Genomic DNA, 22201 nt, shown 5'->3' on the forward strand with positions numbered 1-22201 from the left:
GCGCCCAACCGGTGAGGGCCCCAACCCCAGCTCCACAGGCCGAAACCCTGGGGGCCCCCAACCGTAGCTCCAGGGGCCCAAATCCTGGAGCCCTCAACCTCAGATCCAGGATTTCAACCCCTGGGGGCCACAACAGTAGCTCCATGGGCCCTAACCCTGGGGGCCCCCAACACCAGCTCCAGGAGCCCAACCCCTGGGGGCCCTCAGCCGTAGCTCCACGAGCACAACCCCTGGGAGCCCCCAACCCCAGCTCCAGGGGCCCGAACCCTGGGGCCCCCAACCGTAGCACCAGTTGCTCAACCCCTGGGGGCACCCAACCGAGCTCCAGGGTACGCATCTCTGGGTACGCACTGGTTGGGCCCCTGTAGCTGGGGTCAAGGCCCCCATGGGTTAGACCCCTGGAGCTGGGTTTAGAGAACGCACGGGTTTGGACCCTGGAGCTAGGGTCAGGGACCCATGGGTTTGGACTCTGGAGCTGGGGTCAGGGAACGCACGGGCTGGGGCCCTTTAGCAGGGGTCAGGGTACGTATGGATTGGGCCCCTGGAACTGGGGTTAGGATCCCCAAGGGTTGGGCCCCTGGATCTGTGGTCAGGCCCCCCACGGTTTGTTCCACTGGAGCTGGGGTCAGGTGACGCACGGGTTGGGTCTATGGAGCTGGGGTCAGAGCCCCCATGGGTTGGACCGCTGGAACTGGGGTCAGGGGACGCACGGGTTGGGCCCTTGGAGCTGGGGTCAGGGCCCCCATGGGATTGGCCCCTGGAACTTGGGTCAGGGGACGCACGGGTTGGGCCCATGGATCTGGGGATAGGGCCCCCACGCGTTGGGCCACTGGAGCGGGGTCAGGGGACGCACGGGTTGGGCCCCTGGAACTGAGGTGAGGGCCCCACGGGTTGGGCCACTGGAGCTGGAGTCAGGGCCCCACGGCTTGGGCCCCTGGAGGTGGGGTTAGGGTACGCACGGCCTGGGCCCCTGGAGCTGGGGTCAGGGGTCCCACTGGTTGGGCCCCTGGAGCTGGGATCAGGGCCTCTACGGGTTGGGCCCTTGGAGCTCGGGTCAGAGGACGCACGCGTTGGGCCCCTGTAGCTGGGGTCAGGGAACCCACTGGTTCGGCCGCTGGAGCTGGGGTCAAGGGACGCACGGATTGGACCCCTGGAGCTGGGGTCAGGGCCCCCACGGGTTGGGCCCCTGAAGCTGGGGTCAGGGGATGCATGGGTGGGACCCTGGAGCTGGGGTCAGGCCTCCACGTTTTGGGCCCCTGAAGCTGGGGTCAGGGGACGCACGGGTGGGACCCTGCAGCTGGGGTCAGGGCCCCCACGGATTTAGCCCCTTAAGCTGGGGTGAGGATCCCCACTGGTTCGGCCCCTGGAGCTGGGGTCAGTGGACGCACGGGTTGGGCCCCTGAAGCTTCGGTCACGGCCCCCACGGGTTAGGCCCTTGGAGCTGGGGTCAGGGGACGCATGGGTTGGGCCCCTGGAGCTGGGGTCCGAGGACGCACGGGTTGGGCCCCTGGTGCTGGGGTCAGGGTCCTCACGTGTTAGGCCCCCGGAGCTGGTGTCAGGGGACGCACAGGTGGGACCCTGGAGCTGGGGTCAGGGAACGCAAGGGTTGGGCCCCTGGAACTGGGATCAGGGCCCCCACGGGTTCGGTCGCTGGAGCTGGGGTCAGGGGACGCACGGGTTTGACCCCTGAAGCTGGGGTTAGAGCCCCCACGGCTTCGACCCCTGAAGCTGGGGTCAGGGGACGCACGGGTGGGACCCTGGAGCTGGGGTCAGGGCCCCCGCGGGTTGGGCCCCTGGAGCTGGGGTCAGTGCCCCCACTGTTTGGTCCTCTGGAGCTGGGGTCAAGTGATGCACTGGTTGGGCCTCTGCAGCTGGGGTCAGGGCCCCCACGGGTTGGGCCTCCGGAACTGGGGTAAGGGGAAGCACGGGCTGGGCCCCTCCAGCTGGGGTCATGGCCCCCATTTGTTGGGCCCCTGGAGTTGGGTTCAGGGGACGCAAAGGTTGGGCCATTCGAGCTGGGGTCAGGGCTCCCAAGGTTGGGCCCCTGGAGCTGGGGTCAGAGGACGCACGGGTTGGGCCCCTGGAGGTGGGGTCAGGGCCCACATGGGTTGGGCCCGTGGAGTTGGGGGTCAGGGCCCTCACGGGTTGGGACCCTGGAGCTGGGTTCAGGGGACGCACGGGTTGGGCCCCTGGAGCTGGGGTCAGGGCCCCCACGGGTTGGGCCCCTGGAGCTCGGGTCAGGAGACGCACGGGTTGGGCCCCTGGAGCTGGGATAAGGGCCCCCATGGGTTGGCCCCGTGGAGTTGGGGTCAGGAGACGCATGGGTTGGGCCCCTGCAGCTGGGGTCAGGGCCACCACAGGTTGGGCCCCTGGAGCTGGGGTCAGGGGACACACTGGTTGGGCCCCTGGACCTGGGGTCAGGCGACGCACGGGTTTGGACCCAGAAGCTGGGGTCAGCTCCACCACAGGTTGGGCCCCTGGAGCTGGGGTCAGAGCCCCCACAGGTTGGGCCCCTGAAGCCGTGGTCAGGGAACGCTCGGGTTGGTCCCCTCTTGCTGCGGTCAGAATCCCCACGGGTTGGGCCCCTGGAGCTGGGGTCAGCGCCCCCACAGGTTGGGCCCCTGGAGCTGGGGTCAGGAGACGCACGAGATGGGCCCCTGCAACTGGGGTCAAAGGACGCACGGGTTGGGCCCCTGGAACTGGGGTCAAGGGAACCACAGGTTGAGCCCCTGCAGTTGGGGTAATGGCGCCCACGGGTTGGGCCCCTGGAGCTGGGGTCAGGGGATGCACGGGTTGGGCCTCTGCAGCTGGGGTCAGGGCCCCGACGGGTTGGGCCCCTGGTGCTGGGGTCAGGGGAAGCACGGGTTGGTCCCCTGGTGCTGGATTCAGGGCCCTCACGGTTTGGGCCCCTGGCACTGAGATGAGGGGACGCACGGGTTGGGCCCCTGGAGCAGGGGTCAGGGTACGCACGGGTTGGGCCCCGGAAGCTGGGGTCAGGGCCACCACAGATTGGGCCCCTCGAGCTGGAATCAGAGGATGGACGGGTTGGGCCCCTGGAGCTGGGGTCAGGGCCCCCACGGATTGGTGCCCTGGAGTCGGGGTCAGGGGACGCACAGGTTGGGCCCCTGGAGCTGGAGTCAGGATCCATACGGATTGAGCCCCTGGAGCTGGGGTCAGGGGACGCACGGGTTGGTCCCCTGGAGCTGGGGTCAGGGCCCTCATGGGTTGGGCCCCTGGAGCTGAAGTCAGGGGACGCACGGGTTCGAACCCAGAAGCTGGGGTAAGGGTCCCCACGGATTGGGCCCTTGGAGCCCGGGTCAGTGGACGCACGGGTTTAGCCCCTGGAGCTGGGGTCAGGATCCCCACGGGTTGGGCCCCTGGACCTGGGGTCAGCGCCCCCACGGGTTGGGCCACTGGAGCTGGGGTCAGGGTCCCCAAGAATTGCTGCCCTGGAGCCGGGGTCAGGGGACGCACGAGTTGGGCCCCTGGTGCTGGGGTCAGGGCCTCACGGGTTGGGCCCCTGGAGCTGAAGTCAGGGGACGCACGGGTTCGGACCCAGAAGCTGGGGTCAGGGCCACCACAGGTTGGGCCTCTGGAGCTGGGGTCAGGGGACGCACGGGTTGGGCCCCTGGAGATGGCGTCAGGGCCCCCACGGATTGGGCAACTGGAGCCGGGGTCAGGGGACGCACGGGTTTAGCCCCTGGAGCTGGGGGTCAAGAACCCCACGGGTTGGGCCCCTGGAGCTGGAGTCAGCGCCCCACGGGTTGAGCTCCTGGAGCTGGGGTCAGGTGACGCACTGGGTCGGCACCTGGAGATGGGGACAGGGCCCCCACAGGTTTGACCCCTGGAGTTGGGGTCAGGAGACGCACGGGTTGGGCCTCTGAAGCTGGGGTCAGGGCCCCCACTGGTTCGGCCCCTGGAGCTGGGGTCATGGGACGTACGGTTTGGGCCCCTGGAGCTGGGGACAGGGCCCCCATGGGTTGGCCCCCTGGAGCTGGGGTCAGGAGACGCACGGGTTGGGTCTCTGAAGCTGGGGTCAGGGCCCTCACTGGTTCGGCCCCTGGAGCTGGGGTCCTGGGATGTACGGGTTGTGCCCCTGGACCTGGGGAGAGGGCCCCCACGGGTTGGGCCCCTGGAGCTGGAGTCAGGGGACGCACGGGTTGGTACCCTAAGCTGGGGTCAGGGCCCTCATGGGTTGGGCCCCTGCAGCTGGAGTCAGGGGACACACGGGTTGGGCTCCTGGAGCTGGGGTCAGGGGACGGACGGGTTGGGCCCCTGGAGCTGGCCGCAGGGCCCCACAGAATGGGCCCCTGGAGCCGGGGTCAGAGGACGCACGAGTTGGGCCCCTGAAGCTGGGGTCAGGATCCGCACGGGTTGGGCCCCTGGAGGTGGGGTAAGGGCCCCCACGGGTTGGGCCCCTGGAGTTCGAGTCAGGAGACGCATGAGTTGGGTCCCTTCAGCTGGGGTAAGGTCTCCCACGGTTTGGCCCCTGGGGCTGTGGTCAGGGGACGCATGGGTTGGTCCCATGGAGCTGGGGTCAGGGGACGCACGGGTTGGGCCCCAGAAGCTGGGGTCAGGGCCACCACAGATTGGGATCCTGGAGCAGGGATCAGGGGATGCACGGGTTGGGCCCCTGGAGCTGGGGTCAGGGCCCCCACGGATTGGTGCCCTGCAGCCTGGGTCAGGGGACGAATGTGTTGGGCCCCTGGAGCTGGGATCAGGGCCCCCACGGGTTGGGCCCCTGTAGCTGGGGTCAGGTTACGCACGGGATGGGCCCCTTGAGCTGGGATCAGGGCCCCCACGCGTTGGGCCTCTGGAGCTGGGGTCAAGGGACGCACGGGTTGGGCCCCTGCAGGTGGGGTCATAGCCCCCACGGGTTTGACCCCTGGAGCTGGGATTAGGGTACGTACGGGTTGGGCCCCTGGAGCTGGGGTCAGGGGTCGCACGGGTTGGGCCTCTGGAGCTGGTGTCAGAATCCCCACGGGTTGGGCCTCTGGAGGTGGGGGTCAGGGCCCCCACGGGTTGGGCCCATGGAGTTGGGGTCAGGAGACACACGAGTTGGTCCCCTTCAGCTGGGGTAAGGTCCCCCACGAGTTGGGCCCCTGGAGCTGGGGTCAGGGGACGCATGGGTTTTTCCCATTGAGCTGGGGTCAGGGGACGCACGGGTTGGGCCCCAGAAGCTGGGGTCAGGGCCACCACAGGTTGAGCCCCTGAAGCTGGGATCAGAGGATGCACGGTTTGGGCCCCTGGAGTTGGGGTCAGGGCCCCCACGGATTGGTGCCCTGGAGCCGGGGTCAGGGGACGTATGTGTTGGACCTCTGGAGCTGGGGTCAGGATCCCCACAGATTGGGCCTATGGAGCTGGGGTCAGGGCCCCCACGGGTTCGGCCCCTGTAGCTGGGGTCAGGTTACGCACGGGATATGCCCCTTGAGCTGGGATCAGGGTCCCCACACGGTTGAGCCTCTGGAGCTGTGGTCAAGGGACGCAGGGGTTGGGCCCCTGCAGGTGGGGTCATGGCCCCCACGGATTTGACCCCTGGAGCTGGGGACAGGGTACGCACGGGTTGGGCCCCTGGATCTGGGGACAGAGGACACACGAGTTGGGCCCCTGGAGCTAGGGTCAGGGCCTCAACGGGTTGGGCCTCTGGAGTTAGGGTCAGGGGACACACGGGTTGGGCCTCTGGAGTTAGGGTCAGGGGACACACGGGTTGCGCCCCTGGAGGTGGAGTTAGGGCCCCCACCGGTTGGGCCTCTGGAGCTGGGGTCAGGGGCCACATGGGTTAGACTTTTGGAGCTGGGGTCAGGGCCCTCACGGGTTAGGCCCCTGGAGCTGGGGTCAGGAGACGCACGGGTTGGGCCTGTCCAGCTGGTTTCAGGGCCCTCACGGGTTCCTCCCCTGGAACTGGGGTCAGGAGACGCACAGGTTGGTCCTCTTAAGCTGGGGTCAGGACCCACACGGGTTGGGCCCCTGGAGCTGGGGTCAGGGGATGCAGGTATTGGGCCTCTGGAGCTGGGGTCACGGGACGAACGGGTTGCCCCCCTGGAGCTGGGGTCAGGATTCCCACGGGTTGGGCCCCTGGAGGTAGGATCAGGGCCCCTACGGGTTGGACCCCTTTAGCTGGGGTTAGGTGACGCACGGGTTGGGCCCCTGGAGCTGGAGTCAGGGCCCCCACGGGTTGGGCCCTGGAGCTGGGGTAAGGGGATTCACGGGTTGGTCCCGTCGAGCTGGGGTCAGGGGACGCACGGGTTGGGCCCCAGAAGCTGGGGTCAGGGCCACCACAGGTTGGGACCCTCTAGCAGGGATCAGGGGATGCACGGTTTTGGCCCCTGGAGCTGGGGTCAGGGCCCCCAAGGATTGGTGCCCTGCAGCCGGGGTCAGGGGAAGAATGTGTTGGGCCCCTGGAGCTGGGGTCAGGATCCCCACGGATGGGCCTATGGAGCTGGGATCAGGGCTCCCACGGGTTGAGCCCCTGTAGCTGGGGTTAGGTTACGCACGAGATGGGCCCCTTGAGCTGGGATCAGGGCCCTCCGGGTTGGGCCTCTGGAGCTGGGGTCAAGGGACGCACGGGTTGGGCCCCTTGCAGGTGGAGTCAGGGCCCCCACGGGTTTGACCCCTGGAGCTGGGGTCAGGGGACGCACGGGTTGGTCCCCTGGAGCTGGGGTCAGGGCCCTCATGGGTTGGGCCCCTGGAGCTGAAGTCAGGGGACGCACGGGTTCGAACCCAGAAGCTGGGGTAAGGGTCCCCACGGATTGGGCCCTTGGAGCCCGGGTCAGTGGACGCACGGGTTTAGCCCCTGGAGCTGGGGTCAGGATCCCCACGGGTTGGGCCCCTGGACCTGGGGTCAGCGCCCCCACGGGTTGGGCCACTGGAGCTGGGGTCAGGGTCCCCAAGAATTGCTGCCCTGGAGCCGGGGTCAGGGGACGCACGAGTTGGGCCCCTGGTGCTGGGGTCAGGGCCTCACGGGTTGGGCCCCTGGAGCTGAAGTCAGGGGACGCACGGGTTCGGACCCAGAAGCTGGGGTCAGGGCCACCACAGGTTGGGCCTCTGGAGCTGGGGTCAGGGGACGCACGGGTTGGGCCCCTGGAGATGGCGTCAGGGCCCCCACGGATTGGGCAACTGGAGCCGGGGTCAGGGGACGCACGGGTTTAGCCCCTGGAGCTGGGGGTCAAGAACCCCACGGGTTGGGCCCCTGGAGCTGGAGTCAGCGCCCCACGGGTTGAGCTCCTGGAGCTGGGGTCAGGTGACGCACTGGGTCGGCACCTGGAGATGGGGACAGGGCCCCCACAGGTTTGACCCCTGGAGTTGGGGTCAGGAGACGCACGGGTTGGGCCTCTGAAGCTGGGGTCAGGGCCCCCACTGGTTCGGCCCCTGGAGCTGGGGTCATGGGACGTACGGTTTGGGCCCCTGGAGCTGGGGACAGGGCCCCCATGGGTTGGCCCCCTGGAGCTGGGGTCAGGAGACGCACGGGTTGGGTCTCTGAAGCTGGGGTCAGGGCCCTCACTGGTTCGGCCCCTGGAGCTGGGGTCCTGGGATGTACGGGTTGTGCCCCTGGACCTGGGGAGAGGGCCCCCACGGGTTGGGCCCCTGGAGCTGGAGTCAGGGGACGCACGGGTTGGTACCCTAAGCTGGGGTCAGGGCCCTCATGGGTTGGGCCCCTGCAGCTGGAGTCAGGGGACACACGGGTTGGGCTCCTGGAGCTGGGGTCAGGGGACGGACGGGTTGGGCCCCTGGAGCTGGCCGCAGGGCCCCACAGAATGGGCCCCTGGAGCCGGGGTCAGAGGACGCACGAGTTGGGCCCCTGAAGCTGGGGTCAGGATCCGCACGGGTTGGGCCCCTGGAGGTGGGGTAAGGGCCCCCACGGGTTGGGCCCCTGGAGTTCGAGTCAGGAGACGCATGAGTTGGGTCCCTTCAGCTGGGGTAAGGTCTCCCACGGTTTGGCCCCTGGGGCTGTGGTCAGGGGACGCATGGGTTGGTCCCATGGAGCTGGGGTCAGGGGACGCACGGGTTGGGCCCCAGAAGCTGGGGTCAGGGCCACCACAGATTGGGATCCTGGAGCAGGGATCAGGGGATGCACGGGTTGGGCCCCTGGAGCTGGGGTCAGGGCCCCCACGGATTGGTGCCCTGCAGCCTGGGTCAGGGGACGAATGTGTTGGGCCCCTGGAGCTGGGATCAGGGCCCCCACGGGTTGGGCCCCTGTAGCTGGGGTCAGGTTACGCACGGGATGGGCCCCTTGAGCTGGGATCAGGGCCCCCACGCGTTGGGCCTCTGGAGCTGGGGTCAAGGGACGCACGGGTTGGGCCCCTGCAGGTGGGGTCATAGCCCCCACGGGTTTGACCCCTGGAGCTGGGATTAGGGTACGTACGGGTTGGGCCCCTGGAGCTGGGGTCAGGGGTCGCACGGGTTGGGCCTCTGGAGCTGGTGTCAGAATCCCCACGGGTTGGGCCTCTGGAGGTGGGGGTCAGGGCCCCCACGGGTTGGGCCCATGGAGTTGGGGTCAGGAGACACACGAGTTGGTCCCCTTCAGCTGGGGTAAGGTCCCCCACGAGTTGGGCCCCTGGAGCTGGGGTCAGGGGACGCATGGGTTTTTCCCATTGAGCTGGGGTCAGGGGACGCACGGGTTGGGCCCCAGAAGCTGGGGTCAGGGCCACCACAGGTTGAGCCCCTGAAGCTGGGATCAGAGGATGCACGGTTTGGGCCCCTGGAGTTGGGGTCAGGGCCCCCACGGATTGGTGCCCTGGAGCCGGGGTCAGGGGACGTATGTGTTGGACCTCTGGAGCTGGGGTCAGGATCCCCACAGATTGGGCCTATGGAGCTGGGGTCAGGGCCCCCACGGGTTCGGCCCCTGTAGCTGGGGTCAGGTTACGCACGGGATATGCCCCTTGAGCTGGGATCAGGGTCCCCACACGGTTGAGCCTCTGGAGCTGTGGTCAAGGGACGCAGGGGTTGGGCCCCTGCAGGTGGGGTCATGGCCCCCACGGATTTGACCCCTGGAGCTGGGGACAGGGTACGCACGGGTTGGGCCCCTGGATCTGGGGACAGAGGACACACGAGTTGGGCCCCTGGAGCTAGGGTCAGGGCCTCAACGGGTTGGGCCTCTGGAGTTAGGGTCAGGGGACACACGGGTTGGGCCTCTGGAGTTAGGGTCAGGGGACACACGGGTTGCGCCCCTGGAGGTGGAGTTAGGGCCCCCACCGGTTGGGCCTCTGGAGCTGGGGTCAGGGGCCACATGGGTTAGACTTTTGGAGCTGGGGTCAGGGCCCTCACGGGTTAGGCCCCTGGAGCTGGGGTCAGGAGACGCACGGGTTGGGCCTGTCCAGCTGGTTTCAGGGCCCTCACGGGTTCCTCCCCTGGAACTGGGGTCAGGAGACGCACAGGTTGGTCCTCTTAAGCTGGGGTCAGGACCCACACGGGTTGGGCCCCTGGAGCTGGGGTCAGGGGATGCAGGTATTGGGCCTCTGGAGCTGGGGTCACGGGACGAACGGGTTGCCCCCCTGGAGCTGGGGTCAGGATTCCCACGGGTTGGGCCCCTGGAGGTAGGATCAGGGCCCCTACGGGTTGGACCCCTTTAGCTGGGGTTAGGTGACGCACGGGTTGGGCCCCTGGAGCTGGAGTCAGGGCCCCCACGGGTTGGGCCCTGGAGCTGGGGTAAGGGGATTCACGGGTTGGTCCCGTCGAGCTGGGGTCAGGGGACGCACGGGTTGGGCCCCAGAAGCTGGGGTCAGGGCCACCACAGGTTGGGACCCTCTAGCAGGGATCAGGGGATGCACGGTTTTGGCCCCTGGAGCTGGGGTCAGGGCCCCCAAGGATTGGTGCCCTGCAGCCGGGGTCAGGGGAAGAATGTGTTGGGCCCCTGGAGCTGGGGTCAGGATCCCCACGGATGGGCCTATGGAGCTGGGATCAGGGCTCCCACGGGTTGAGCCCCTGTAGCTGGGGTTAGGTTACGCACGAGATGGGCCCCTTGAGCTGGGATCAGGGCCCTCCGGGTTGGGCCTCTGGAGCTGGGGTCAAGGGACGCACGGGTTGGGCCCCTTGCAGGTGGAGTCAGGGCCCCCACGGGTTTGACCCCTGGAGCTGGGGTCAGGGTACGTACGGGTTGGGCCCCTGGAGCTGGGGTCAGGGGTCGCACGGGTTGGGCCCCTGGGTCTGTCCTGAGGGTCCCCACAAATTGGGCCCCTGGAGCCGGGGTCAGGGGACGCACGGGTTGGGCCCCTGGAGCTGGTGTCAGAATCCCCACGGGTTGGGCCCCTGGAGGTGGGGGTCAGGGCCCCCACGGGTTGGGCCCGTGGAGCTGGGGTCAAGGGATGCAGGTGTTGGGCCCCTGGAACTGGGGTCACGGGACGAACGGGTTGCACCCCTGGAGCTGGGGTCAGGATTCCCACGGGTTGGGCCCCTGGAGCTAGGATCAGGGCCCCTACGGGTTGGACTCCTTTAGCTGGGGTCAGGTGACGCACGGGTTGGGCCCCTGGAGCTGGAGTCAGGGCCCCCACGTGTTTTGCCCCTGCAGCTGGGGTCAGGGGACTCACGGGTTGGGCCCCTGGAGCTGGGATCAGGGGATGCACGGGTTTGGGCACTTGAGTTGGGGTCAGGGCTCCCACTGGTTGGGCCTCTGGAACTGGGGTCAGGGGATGCGTGGGTTGGGCCCCTGGAGCTGGGGTCAGGCCCCCAGTGGTTGGGCCTCTGGCGCTGGGGTCAGGGGACGCGTAGGTTGGGCCCCTGGAGCTGGGGTCAGGGCCCCCAGGAGTTGGGCCCCTGAAGCTGGGGTCAGGGGACACACGGGCTGGGACCCTGGAGCTGGGGTCCTGTCTCCCACGGGTTGGGCCACTGGAGCTGGGGTCAGGGCCCCCACGGGTTGAGCCCCTGGAGCTGGGGTCAGGGGACGCACGGGCTGGGTCTTTTGAGCTGGAGTCAGGGGACGCACGGGTTGGTCCACTGAAGTTGGGGTCAGGGCTTTCACGGGTTGGGCCCCTGGAGCTGGGGTCATGGAACGCACGGGTTTGGCCCCTGGAGCTTAGATCAGGGGACGCACGGGTTGGGCCCCTTGAGCTCGGATCAGGGCTCCCACGGATTGGGTCCCTGGAGCTGGGGTCAGGGGAAGCATGGATTAGGCCCCTGGAGCTGGGGTAAGGGCCCCCATGGGTTCGGCTACTGGAGCTGCGGTCAGGGCCCTCACGGTTTGGGCCCGTGCAGCTGAGGTCAGGGGACGCACGGGTTGGGCCAATGGAGCTGGGCTGAGGGCCCCCACGGATTGGGCCCATGAAGCTGGGTTCAGGGGACACATGGGTTGGGCGTCTAGAGCTGGGGTCAGGGCCCCCACGAGCTGGTCCCCTGGAGCTGCGGTCCGGACCTTCACGGTTTGGGCCCGTGCAGCTGGGGTCAGGGGACGCACGGGTTGGGCCAATGGAGCTGCGCTGAGGGCCCCAACGGATTGGGCCAATGGAGCCGGGGTAAGGGGACACAGGGGTTGGGCCCCTGGAGCTGGGGTCAGGATCCCCACGGGTTGGGCACCTGGAGCTGGGGTCAGGGGACGAATGGGTTGTGCCCCTGGAGCTGGGGTTAGGGCCCCCACGGGTTGGGCCCCTGGAGCTGGGGTCAGGGGACGAACAGGTTGGGCCCCTGGAGCTGTGGTCTCGGCCCGAATGGGTTGGGCCCCTGGAGCTGGGGTCAGGGCCCTCACAGGTTGGGACCCTGGAGCTGGGGTCAGGGAACGCACGGATTCGGCCCCAGAAGCTGGGGTCAGGTCCACCACAGGTTGGGCCTCTGGAGCTGGGGTCAGGGGACGCACGGGTTGGGTCCCTGGAGCTGGGGTCAGGGCCCCCACGGACTGGGCCCCTGGAGCCGGGGTCAGGGGAAGCACGAGTTGATCCCCTGGAGCTGGAGTCAGGATCCCCACGGGTTGTGCCCCTGGAGCTGGGGTCAGGGCCCCCACGGGTTGGGCCCCTGGAGCTGGGGTCAGGGGACGGATAGGTGGGACCCTGGAGCTGGTGTCAGGGGACGCACGGGTTGGGCCCCTGAAGCTGGGGTCAAGGCCACGACGGGTTGAGCCCCTGGAGCTGGGATTACGGGATGCACAGGTTGGGCCCATGGACCTGGGGTCATGGCACCCATGGTTTGGGCCCCTGGAGCTGGGGTCAGGACCCTCACGGGTTGGGCCCATGAACCTGGGGTGAAGGGACGCACGCGTGGGCCCTTGGAGCAGGGGTTAGGGCCCCCACAGGTTGGGCCCCTTAAGCTGGGGTGAGGATCCCCCCTGGTTCGGCCTCTGGAGCTAGGGTCAGGGGACGCACGGGTTGGGCCCCTGGAGCTGGGGTCAGGGCCCCCACGGGATTGGCCTCTGGAGCTTGGGTTAGGTGACGTACGGGTAGGACTTTGGAGCTGGGGTCAGGGGATGCACGGGTTGGACACCTGGAGCTGGGATCAGGTCCCGGGGGACGCACGGGTGGGACCCTGGAGCTGGGGTCAGGGGACGCACGGGTTGGGCCCCTGGAGCTGGGGTCAGGGCCCCCACGGGTTGGGGCCCTGGAGCTGGGTTCAGGGCCCCAACGGGTTTTGCCCCTGAAACTGAGGTCAGGGTCCCGGCGGGTTGAGCCCCTGGAGCTCAGATCAGGGGACGCACAGGTTGGGCCCATGGAGCTGGGGACAGGGCCCCCAAGGTTGAGCCCCTGAAGCTTGGGTCAGGGGGCTCACGGGTGGGACTCTGGAGCTGGCGTCAGGGGAGGCACGGGTTAGGCCCCCAGGAGCTGGGGTCAGGGCCCCCACGGGTTGGGGCCCTGGAGCTGGGGTCACGACCACCAAGGGTTTGGCCCCTGAAGCTGGAGTTAGGGCCATGACGGTTGAACCCCTGAAGCTGGGATTAGGGGACGCACAGGTTGGGCCCATGGACCTGGGGTCATGGCACCCACGGTTTGGGCCCCTGGAGCTGGGATGAGGCGAAGCACGGGTGGGCCCCTGGAGCTGGGATGAGGCGAAGCACGGGTGGGCCCCTGGAGCTGGGGCAAGGCTTCCAAGGGTTGGGCCCCTGGAGCTGGGATCAGGCCCTCCACGGGTTAGGCCCCTGTTGCTGGGGTCAGGGCCCTCACGGGTTGGACCCCTGGAGCTGGAGTCAGGGGACACACGGCTTGCGTCCCTGGAGCTGGGGTCAGGGTCCACACAGGTTGGGCCCCTGGAGCTGGGGTCAGAGGACGCACGGGTTGGACCCCTTCAGCTGGGGTCATTACGCCCACGGGTTGGGCCCCTGGAGCTGGGGATAGGGGATGCACAGGTTGGGCCCCTGGACTTGGGGTGTGGGCCCCCACGGGTTGGGCCCCTGGAACTGGGTTCAGGGGACGCACGGGTTGAGCCCCTGGAGCTGGTGTCAGCGCCCCCACAGGTTGGGCCCCTGGAGCTGGGGTAAGGGGATTCACGGGGTGGGCCCCTGGACCTGGGGTCAGGGGATGCACGAGTTGGGCCACTGAGCTAGGGTCAGTGCTCCCACGGGTTGGGCCAATGGAGCTGTGGTCAGGTAACGCACGGGCTTGGCCCCTGCTGCTGGGGTCAGGGCCAACACGGGTTGAGCCCCTGGAGCTGGGATCAGGGCCCGCACGGGTTGGGCCTCTAGAGCTGGGGTCTGGGGATGCACGGGATGGGCCCCTGGAGCTGGGGTCAGGGCCCCCACGGGTTGTGCCCCTAGAGCTGTGGTCAGAGGACGGACATGTTGGGTCCCTGGAGCTGGGGTCATGCCCCCACGGGTTGGGCCCCTGGAGCTGGAGTCACGGGACGCACGGGTTGGGCCACTGGATCTGGTGTCAGGGGACGCACGGATTGGGCCCCAGAGGCTGGGGACAGGACCACCACAGGTTGGGCCCCTGGAGCTGGGGTCAGGGGACGCACGGGTTGGGCCACTGGAGTTGGGGTCAGGGCTCACACGGATTCGGCTCCCGGAGCTGGGGTCAGGGTTCGCACGGGTTTGGCCCCTGGAGCTGGGGTCAGGACCCTCGTGGGTTCGGTCCCTGGACCTTGAGTCAGGGGACGCGAGGGTTGGGACCCTGGAGGTCAGGTTAGGGCTCCCGTGGATTGGAGCCCTGGAGCTGGGGTCAGGGACCCCACGGATTTAACCCCTGGAGCTCGGGTCAGGGGACACATGGGTTTGGCCCCTGATGCTGGGGTCAGGGCCTCCTCAAGTTGAGCCCCTGGAGCTGGGATCAGGGGATGCACAGGTTGGGCGCATGGAGCTGGGGTCAGGTCCTCCACGGGTTGGGCCCCTGGAGCTGGGGTCAGGAGATGCACGGGATGGGCCTCTGCAGCTGGGGTAAGGGCCCACACAGGTTGGGCCCCTGCAGCTGTGGTCAGGGGACACACGGTTTCGTCCCCTGGAGCTGGGGTCAGGGCCCTCATGGGTTGGGACTCTGGAGCTGGGGTCAGGGGACACACGGGTTTGGCAAAGAAGCTCGGGTCAGGGCTACCACAGGTTGGGCCCCAGAAGCTCGGGTCAGGGCTACCACAGGTTGGGCCCCTGAAGCTGGGGTCAGGGCCTCCACGGATTGGGCCCCTGGACCTGGGGTTAGGGGACGCACAGGTTGAGCCCCTGGAGCTGGGGTCAGGGCTCCCACGGGTTGGCCCCTGGAGCTGGGGTCAGGGGACGCACGGTTTGGGCCCTTGGAGCTGGGGTCAGGAGACACACGGGTTGGGCCCCTGCAGCTGGGGTAAACGACCCCACGGATTGGGCCCCTGGAGCTGGGGTCAGGGGACGCACGGGTTGATCCCCTGGAGCTGGAGTCAGGGTCCTCACGGGTTGGGCCCCTGGAGCTGGGTTCAGGGGACGCACGAGTTGGGCCCCAGAAGCTGGGGTCAGGGCCATTACAGGTTGGGCCTCTGGAGCTGGGGTCAGGGGACGCACTTCTTGAGTCCCTGGAGATGGGGTCAGGATCCCCACGAGTTGGGCCCCTGGAGCTGTGGTCAGCGCCTCCATGGGTTTGGCCCCTGGAGCTGGGGTCAGGGCCCCCACGGTTTGGGCCCCTGGAGCTGGGGTCAGAGGAAGCACTGGTTTGGCCCCTGGAGTAGGGGTCAGGGGACGCACGGGTCGGGCCACTGGGGCTGGGGTCAGGGCTCCCACGTGTTGGGCCCCTGGAGCAGGGGTCAGAGGATGTATGGGATTGGCCCCTGAAGTTGGGTCAGTGCCCCAACGACTTGGGCCCTTGGAGCTGGGGTCAGGGGACGCATGGATTGGGCCCCTTAGAGCTCGGGTTAGGGCCCCCACGGGTTGGGCCCCTGGAGCTGGGGTCAGGGGATGCACGGTCTGGGCCCCTGGAGCTGGGGTCCTGGCCTCCACGTGTTGGGCCACTGGAGCTGGGTTAAGGGGACGCACAGGTTGGGCCCCTGTAGCTGGGGTTAGAGCCCCCACGGGTTGGGCCCCTGGAGCTGAGGTGAAGGGACGCACGGGTTGAGCCCCTGGAGCTGGGGTTAGGGCCCCCACGGATTGGTCCCCTGGAGCTGGGGTCAGGGGACGCACGATTTGGGCCCCTGGAGCTGGGGTCAGGGGCCCCACGGGTTGGACCACTGGAGCTGGGGTCAGGGCCCCTACGGTTTGGGTCCCTGGAGCTGGGGTTAGAGGATGCACGGGTTGGGCCCCTGGAGCTGGGTTCAGGGCCCCCACGTGTTTGGCCCCTGGAGCTGGGGTCAGGGAACGCAGAGGTGGGACCCTGGAGCTAGGGTCAGGGGACGCACGGGCTGGGACCCTGGAACTGGGATCAGGGCCCCCACTGGTTCAGCAGCTGGAGCTGGGGTCAGGGGACGCAGGGGTTGGACCCCTGGAGCTGGGGTCAGGACCCTCACGGTATGGGCCCCTGAAGCGGGGGTCAGGGGACGCACGCGTGGGCCCCTGGACGTGGGGTCAGGGCCCCCACGGGTTGGGCCCCTTAAGGTGGGGTGAGGATCCCCACTGGTTCGGCCACTGGAGCTAGGGTCAGGGGACGTACGTGTTGGGCCCCTAGAACTGGGTTGAGCCCCTGGAGCTTTGGTCAGGGGACACACGGATTTGGTCCCTAAAGCTGGGGACAGGGCCCCCACTGGTTGGACCAATGGAGCTGGGGTCAGGGGACGCATGGATTGGGCCCCTGGAGCTGGGATCAGGGCCCGACGGGTTGGACCCCTGGAGCTGGGGTGAGGGGACGAATGGGTGGGACCCTGGAGCTGGGGTCAGGGCCCCCACGAGTTGGTGCCCTGGAGCTGGGGTCAGGGCCCCAACGGGTTTGGCCCCTGAAGCTGAGTTCAGGGTCCCGACGGGTTGAGCCCCTGGAGCTGGGATCAGGGGATGCACAAGTTGGGCCCATGGAGCTGGGGACAGGTCCCCCAAGGGTTGAGCCCCTGGAGCTTGGGTCAGGGGAAGCACGGGATTGGCCCCTGGAGTTGGGGTCAGGGATCGCACGGGCTGGGGCACTGGAGCTGGGGTCAGGGCTCCGACGGGTTGGGCCCCTGGAGCTGGGGTCAGGGGACGTACGGGATTGGCCTCTGGAGTTGAGGCAGTGCCCCCACGGGTTGGGCCCCTGGAGCTGGGGTCAGGGGACGCATGGGTTGGGCCCTTTAGGCCTCGGGTAAGGGCCCCCACGGATTGAGCCCCAGGATCTGGGGTTAGGGGATGCACGGTCTGGGCCCCTGGAGCTGGGGTCCTGGCCTCCACGTGTTGGGCCACTGGAGCTGGGGTAAGGGAACGCACGGGTTGGGCCCCTGTAGCTGGGGTTATAGCCCCCACAGGTTGGGCCCCTGGAACTGGGGTTAAGGGACGTATGTTTTGAGACCCTGGAGCTGGGGTTGGGGCCCCCACGGATTGGTCCGCTGGAGCTGGGGTCAGGGGACGCACGGGTTGGGCCCCTGGAGCTGGGGTCAGTATCCCCATGGGTTGGGCCCCTGGAGTTGGGGTCCGGGCCCCCACGGGTTGAGCCCCTGGAGCTTAGGTTAGGGGACGCTCGGGTTCGGTCCGTGGAGCTGGGGTCAGGGCCCTCACGTGTTCGGCCCCTGGTGCTGGGGTCAGGGGATGCACGGGTTGAACCCCTGGAGCTGGGTTCAGGGCCCCTACGGGTTGGGCCCCTGGAACAGGGGTCTGAGGACGCACGGATTGGGCTTCTGGAGCTGGGGTCAGGGTCCCCACGGGCTGGGCTTCTGGAGTTGGGGTCAGGGCCCCACGGGTTTGGCCCCTGGAGCTGAGTTCAGTGTACGCACGGGTTGGGCGCCTGGAGCTGGGGTCAGGGGACACACGGGTTGGGCCCCTGGAGCTGGGATCAGGCGACGCACGGGTTGGGGCCCTTGAGCTGGGGTCAGGGCCCCCACGAGTTGGGCCCCTGGAGCTGGGGTGAGGGCCCCCACGTGTTGGTCCCCTGGAGCTGGAGTCGGGATGCACGGGTTGAACCCCTGGAGCTGGGGTCAGGGGACGCACGGGTGGGACCCTGGAACTGGGGTCAGAGCCCCCACGGGTTGGTCCCCTGGAGCTGGGGTCAGGGGACGCACGGGCTGGTCCCCTGGAGCTAGGGTGAGGTCCCTCATGGGTTGGGCCCCTGGAGCTGGGGTCACGGGATTTACGAGTTTGGCCCCTGGAGCTGGGCTCAAAGCCCCCACGGATTGGGCCCTTGGAGCCGGGGTCAGGGGACACAGAGGTTGGGCCCCTGGAGATGGTGTCAGGATCCCCACTGGTTGGACCCCTGGAGCTGGGGTCAGGGCCTCCACGGGTTGGGCCCCTGGAGCTGGGGTCAGGGGACGCACGGGTTTGGTGCATGGAGCTGGGGTAAGGGCCCCCACGGGTTGGGCCCCTGGCGCTGGGGTCAGGGGACGTACGGGTTGGGTCCATGGAGCTGGGGTCATGGCCCTCACGGGTTGGGCCCCTGGAACTGGGATCAGGGGACGCACGGTTTGGGCCACTGGAGCTGGGATCAGGGCTCCGACGGGTTGGGCCAGTGGAGCAGGGGTCAGAGGACGCACGGGTTTGTCCCCTGGAGCTGGGATCAAGGCCCCAATGGATTGGGACCCTGGAGCCTGGGTCAGGGGACTCACGGGTTGGGCCCCTGGAGCTGGGGTCAGGGGACGCATGAGTTTGGCCCCTGGACATGGGGTGAGGGCCCACCACGGTTTGGGCCCCTGGAGCTGGGGTCAGGGGACGCAGGGGTTTAGCGCCTGGAGCTGGGGTTTGGACCCCCACGGATTAGGCCCCTGGAGCCGGCGTCAGGGGACGCACGGGTTGGGCCCTGGATCTGGGGTCAGGGCCCCCACATGTTGGGCCTCTGGAGCTGGGGTCAGGGGACGCCCTGGTGGTCCTCAGGAGCTGGACTCAGGGGACGCACTGGTTGGGCTCCTGGAGCTCGGGTCAGTGCCCCCACGGGTTGGGCCCCTGGAGCTGGAGTCACGGGACGCACGGGTCGGGCCCCTGAAGCCGGGGTCAGGGCCCTCACGGTTGGGCCCCTGGAGCTGGGGTCAGGGGACACATGGGTTGGTCCCCTGGAGCTGGGGTCTGGCCCCCCACGGGTGGGGCCCCAGCAGCTGAGGTCAGGGCCCCCACGGGTGGGGTCCCTGAAGCTGGGGTCAGGGCCCCCACGGGTTAGGTCCCTGGAGCTGGGGTCAGGGGACGCACGGGTTGGGCCTCTGAAACTGGGGTTAAGGCCGCCAAGGTTTGGGCCCCTGGAGCTGGTGTCAGGGCCCACACGGGTGGGATCCCTTGAGCTGCGGTCAGAGTCCCCGCGATTTAGGCCCATTCAGCTGGGGTCAGGGCCGGCACGAGTTGGGCCCCTGCAGCTAGGATCAGGGCCCCCACGGGTGGAGCCCCTGGAGCTGGAGTCAGGGGATGCACGGGTGGGGACCCTGGAGCTGGGGTCAGGGCCCGCATGGGTGGAGCCCCTAGAGCTGAGGTCAAGCCCCCCAGGGGTTGGGCCCCTGGAGCTGGGGTCAGGGACTACACGAGTCAGGGGACGCAATGGTTGGGCCCCAGCTCCAGGGGTCCCACCCGTGCACCCCCTGACCCCAGCTCCAGGGGCCCCACCCGTGGCAGCCATTACCCCACCTCCAGGGGCCACACCCGTTGGGGCCCTGACCCCAGCTCCAGGAGCCCAACCCATGGGAGTCCTGACCCCAGCTCCAGGGGCCCTGACTCCAGCTTTAGGGGCCCAACCTGTGGGGGCCCTGACCCCACCTCCAGGGGCCCAACCCGTGGAGGCCCTTACCCCAGCTCCAGGGACCCAACCCATGAGGGCCTTGACACCAGCTCCAGGGGCCCTACGCTTGGGGGCCCTGACCCCAGCTCGAAGGGCCCAACCCGTGCGGGCCCTGACCCCAGCTCCAGGAGCCCAACCCGTGGGGGCCGTGACCCGAGTTCCACGCGCTCAACCTGTGCAGGCCCTGACCCCTGCTCCAGGGGTCCAACCCGTGGGGGCCCTGAACCCATCTCCAGGGGCCCAACCCGTGCTGGCTCTGACCCCAGCTCCAGGGACCCAACCCGTGCTGGCTCTGACCCCAGCTCCAGGGTCCCAACCCGTGGGCGCCCTGACCCCAGCTCTACCTTCCCAACCCGTGCGGGCCCTGACCCCAGCTCAAGGGGCCCAACCCGTGGGGACCCTGACCCTCGCTAAAGGGGCCCAACCCGTGCAGTCCCTGACCCCAGCTCCAGGGTCCCAACCCGTGGGGGCCCTGACCCGAGCTCAAAGGGCCCAACCCGTGGGAGCCCTGACCCCAGCTCTACCTTCCCAACCCGTGCGGGCCCTGACCCCAGCTCAAGGGGCCCAACCCGTGGGGACCCTGACCCTCGCTAAAGGGGCCCAACCCGTGCGGGCCCTGACCCCAGCTCTACCTGCCCAACCCGTGCGGGGCCTGACCCCAGCTCCAGGGGCCCAACCCATGTGGGGCCTGACCGCAGCTCCAGGGTCCAAACCCGTGGGTGCTCTGACCCCAGCTCCAGAGACCCATCCCGTGGAGGCCCTCACTCCAGCTCCAGGGACCCCACCCGTGTGGGCCCTGACCCCAGCTGCAGGAGCCCCACCTGTGGGGGCCCTGAACCCAGTTCCAGGAGACCCACCTGTGCGGGCACCAACCCCAGCTCCAGGGGCCCCATCCGTGGGGGCCCTGACCTCAGCTCCAGGGGCCCAACCCGTGTTGGCCCTGACCCCAGCTCCAGGGGCCCAACTCGTCGGGGACCTGACCCTAGCTCCAGGTGCCAAACCCGTGCGGGCCCTGACCCCAGCTCCAGGGATCCAACCAGTGGGGGCCCTGACCCCAGCTCCAGGGGCCCAACCCGTAGAAGAAATCACCCCACCTCCAGAGTCTGAAAACGTGGGGGCCCTGACCCCAGTTCCAGGGGCCCAACCCGTGTGGACCCTGACCCCAGCTCCAGCGGTTCAGCCCATGGGGGCAAGGACCACAGCTCCAGGGGCCCAGCCCTTGCGGGCCTTTACCCAAGCTCCAGGGGCCCAACTCGTGAGGGCCCTAACCCCAGTTCCAGGCACCCAACCTGTGCGGGGCCTGACCCCAGCTCCAGGGGCCCAACACAGTGAGGTCCTGACCCCAGCTCCAGGGGACCACCCCGTGGGGGCCGTGACCCCAGCTCCAGGGACCCAACCCATGCAGGGCCTGACCCCAGCTCCAGGGGCCAAACCCGTGGGGGCCCTAACTTCAGCTCCAGCGGCCCAACCCGTGAGGGCCCTCTCCCCAACTCCAGGGGCCCCACCCATGCGGGCCCTGACCCCAGCTACAGGAGCCACACCCGTCGGGGCCCTGACCCCAGCTCCAAGAGCCTCACCTGTGCAGGCCCCGACCCCGGATCCAGGGGCTCCACCCGTGCATCCCCTGACCCCAGGTCCAGGGACCGAACCTGTGGAGGCCCTGACCCCTGCTCCAGGGCCCTCACCCGTTCGGGCCCTGACCTCAGGTTCAGGGGCCCAACCCGTGCGGGCCCTGACCCCAGCTCCAGGGGCGCCACCCGTGAATCCCCAGACCCCAGCTCCAGGGGCCCCACCCGTACATCCCCTCACTCCAGCTCCAGTGGCCGATACCATGTGGGCCCTGACCCCACCTCCAGGGGCTCAACCCTTGGGGGCCCTGACCCCAGTTCCAGGGGCCCAGCCCATGCGGGCCTTGACCGAAGCTCCAGGGGCCCAACCCATGCCGGCCCTGACCTCCGCTCCAGGGTTCGAACCCCTTGGCGCCCTGTCCCAATGAGGGCCCTGACCTCAGCTCCAGCTACCCAACCCGCGGGGGCCCTGACCCCAGCTCCAGGGGCTCAACCCGTGGGGGCCCTGACCCCAACTCCAGGGGCCCAACCGGTGCGGGCCTTGATCCCAGCTCCAGAAACACACCCCGTGGGGGCCCTGACCACAGCTTCAGGGGCAGACCCCATGCAAGACCTGACCTCAGCTCCAGGGGCCCAACCCGTGCGGGTCCTGACCCTAGCTCCAGAGACCCACCTCGTGGGGTCCTGACCCCAGCTCCAGGGGCATAACCCGTGCGGGCCCTGACCCCAGCTCCAGGGCCCCAACTCGTGGGAGCTCTGACCCCAGCTCCAGGGGCGCAACCCTTGGGGGCCCTGACCCCACCTCCAGGGGCCCAACCCGTGTAGGCTCTGACCTCAGCTCCAGGGGCCCAATCGTGGGGACCCTGACCCCAGCTCCAGATGCCCACCCCGTGCGGGACCTGACCCCTGCTAGAGGGGCCCAACCCGTGCGGGCCCTGTCCCAAGCTCAAGGGGCAAACCTGTGGGGGCCCTGACCCCAGCTCCAGAGGCCCAGCCCGTGGAGGCCCTGACCCCAGCTCCAGGAGCCCACCCCGTGGGGGCCCTGACTACAGCTCCAAGGGCACACCACGTGGGGGCCCTGACCCCAGTTCCAGCTGCCCAACTGGTGGGGGTCCTGACCCCAGCTCCAGGGGCCCAACCCGTGGGGGCCCTGACCCCCGCTCCACGGGCCGAACACATGAGGGCCCTGACCCCACCTCCAGGGGCCCAACTCGTGTGGGCCCTCACCCAAGCTGCAGGGGCCCACCTCGTTGGGGCCCTGACCACAGTTCCAGCGGCCCACCCCGTGCGGGCCCTGACCCCCTGTCCAGGGGCACAACCCGTCGGGGCCCTCACCTCAGCTCCAGGGGCCCCACCCGTGGGGGCCCTGACCCCAGCTCCAGGGGCCCCACACGTGCGGGCCCTGACCCTAGCTACAGGAGCCACACCCGTGCGGGCCCTGACCCCAGCTCCAGATGCCCAACCCGT

This window comes from Gopherus evgoodei, chromosome 4 (assembly GCF_007399415.2).
Source record: "Gopherus evgoodei ecotype Sinaloan lineage chromosome 4, rGopEvg1_v1.p, whole genome shotgun sequence".
NCBI classification, from domain to species: domain Eukaryota; kingdom Metazoa; phylum Chordata; order Testudines; family Testudinidae; genus Gopherus; species Gopherus evgoodei.